This window comes from Ailuropoda melanoleuca, chromosome 5 (genome assembly GCF_002007445.2).
Source record: "Ailuropoda melanoleuca isolate Jingjing chromosome 5, ASM200744v2, whole genome shotgun sequence".
Classification (NCBI taxonomy): domain Eukaryota; kingdom Metazoa; phylum Chordata; class Mammalia; order Carnivora; family Ursidae; genus Ailuropoda; species Ailuropoda melanoleuca.
The window spans coordinates 111,111,789-111,114,645 of NC_048222.1; positions in this window are offsets into that span (position 1 = coordinate 111,111,789).

The following is a 2,857-nucleotide window of genomic DNA, read 5'->3' on the forward strand; positions in this document are numbered from 1 at the left end:
GAGCTTTGAAAGGAGGGAGAGTTACCCGTAACCAAAGGGATGCTTTGCCTCCCTGTTTTAAAGTCTTAGTGCTAGAAAACCAAAAATTTCTCAACGTACCTTAAGAGGGTTTGACCCTCTCTCCACCTAATCAGGTGTTAAACCTGGTCCAGTCCTACGTGACTCTGTGCGCACCCCTCTTTGACTCCTGCATCTTTCGCACCCCAGCCTCGGCTGGTGGCCGGCAACACCTTGACCTCCAGGCGAGGCGCCGCTCCCCGGCAGGTGTGATACTGCCATCCTGTGGAGAGAAGGGGAACTGCAGCGCCTCAGAGTCAGCGCTTCGAAGCGAGCCTTCAGCTCTGTCTCTAGGAGTATTTGCAATTCCACTTCACTGTTCCTTCCCTTATCAAACATAGGGCCCCACGTCTGAAGAAGATGCAAATGTAAGGGGGTTTTTTGTTGTTTGGTTTTGTTGTTTTGGGGTTTTTTGTGGTTTTTGTTTTATTTTGTTTTCTTAAGGTTCATTCCTACTGTAGAGAAACTATGCTGAGTCCACTCTTGAAGGAACTCCTCTCACTTGTTTTAGGACTATTAAGGTTGAGAAGGAACACTGCTGTGTCTGCAACACTTAGAAGCAAATGGGCAGAAGTAATCCTGCAGGACATGCGCCATTAACTTCCTCAAATTGGCTCCCAGGGAAATCTCGAGAGGGGCAAGAAATAGGCGGGATGGGGGAAGTACCCAGAGGAAAAACCCTTTTTACAACCAGAAAACCTACTAAGAAGCAAACACACTCATGTACTAGGATTAAAAGGAATTCAAACTGAAAAAGAGAGTTGAGTTACTCTCTGCAAAGTCAGGATGACCAAATGGCCCCTAACCAGCTCCTAGAAAAGAGTCCGGAAGTCGGCAGACCACCAAACTACTCATGAAGGAAAGCTGGTGAGAACTTTTCCTCTTCACAGTAAACCTATCAACAACATTCCTCCTTTCCCCTTTGCTCGGCTGCTGTATTCCCAACCAGTGCATGCATGAATGAGGAAGGCAGGCTGACGGTCAACTTCAGGACTGAGCTCTGCTTGCAAGGGCAGCTGGAACATCTAACCAAGGTAAGCCTTGCTTCCAGCCAACAGCCCCACCTTACCCAGCGAAGTTGCCGGTCTGAATGAGAAGCTTTGACGGACATTCAAACATCCGCCACAGAGAAATACCCATGGTCTGTAGAAGCCATGCTGTTTCTTTGCTGGATTTCTCTGGCCTTTTTGAAACCAGACTATGCCTAGTGAGCAACAGTGATGCTCACCGTAACTGAGCTCTAGAAAGATGTTGCTATTATCTAGGATCTATCCTTTCCCAACCACTTGGCCCCTCTCCATCCTCTCAAGTGCTACCTGCACCCCATCCTGATACCCCCTTCACTCTGAGCCTCCTGAGAAGTAAACCCACCTTCCATAAACCAGCGCAGCGCTGGAATTTCATCNCCTCCTGAGAAGTAAACCCACCTTCCATAAACCAGCGCAGCGCTGGAATTTCATCTCTGATTTCCCACTGAATTCACTTTTCAGGACCGGATTTAGTCTGGGATGAGAACAAAGTTTCTATCATGATCAAGTATGGCATTCAAATCCTGGGTTCTTCAGTGATGATGTGTAAGAAAGAAAAGCTTGTAAAATACAGCATCAGAAAAGCTAACGTGCTGTAGCAAGAAAAATACATGCGTAATCGATCGGACTTTGCAAGCGTTAATTAAAGCCCTTTTTGTCAGTATAAAGCTACGAGCTTTAAATTCCAAGAGACCTTCTGGTACTGGAAATACAGATCATGCTGTATTAAACAATGCTGTCCTAGAGCTAAGACCCATCCATTTGGATGCCATAGAATTAGAGGCAACTACCTAGACCCTCGGTCCTCTCAGAGCCTCAACACTCCCAGCTGAAGTCTGTCATCAGGGCTCGGGGACCGCTCCAGACACCAGGATCCCCAGGTTGCTGCTCTTGAGGTGGGCAGAGAAGGTGAGGGGCCAGTCCACTTCCAAAGTGATGCTCTCCTGTATTTTATGTGTACCAAAAAGTTATCCCACTTCTTTATTTTCCCATTTAGAATCCTGTCCTTTGTCTTTTTCTCACTACAGTATTGGTTCTTAGGGCATAATCTCTTCTTATAATCACAGTCAAGCTAATGCTGCAAATCCTGTTTAATAAAACCTGAACAGATCCGAGGCTATTCTGGGATGTGCACAGTGAAGTTAATTCCTTGTATCACTGATTCCACACCAAGAATGTCTTACCTCTTATCTGTTTCCTAAAGGATCCCGTTACCTTTGACCTTGGCATCAAGTTCCAACAGGTAAGAATATTTTGGTAACAGCTATATATTTCAAGGTTTCTATTAGGTTAATACATGCCTTCTAGCATTTCCTTAGTTTGGATTTACCACTTCATATTGGGTTATCAATTCATTTGTTAAAATCTCTGCCTTAAATCCCTGTATCTTTAGGAATGTCTAAGCACGCACCTGTTCTACCCCAAAACAATTGACTTGCATATAGCACGTCCTCTCAAAGGGATTTTTAAGGCTAAAAGAAGGTAGAAAAATGAACTTTTTTTTTAAACTCAATTTTCCTGGAAAACCAAAGTGGTATTTTATGTTTTTAAAAGTTAAGACTCAGAAATGCATCTAAGCCAAAGATAGCTAATATAAGTAAATACAGATCAGTTCACATAACTGTTATATTAATGTCCAAAGTACTCCACTCATAGCTTTACATCTCTCCACTTTGTGAAGGACTTAGAAATATAGTGTAGCTTTTTGGTGTGTTTCAGCTACTTTTAAAAGTATATAACACTGGATACATTCAGTTTAAGTATGTCAAAGT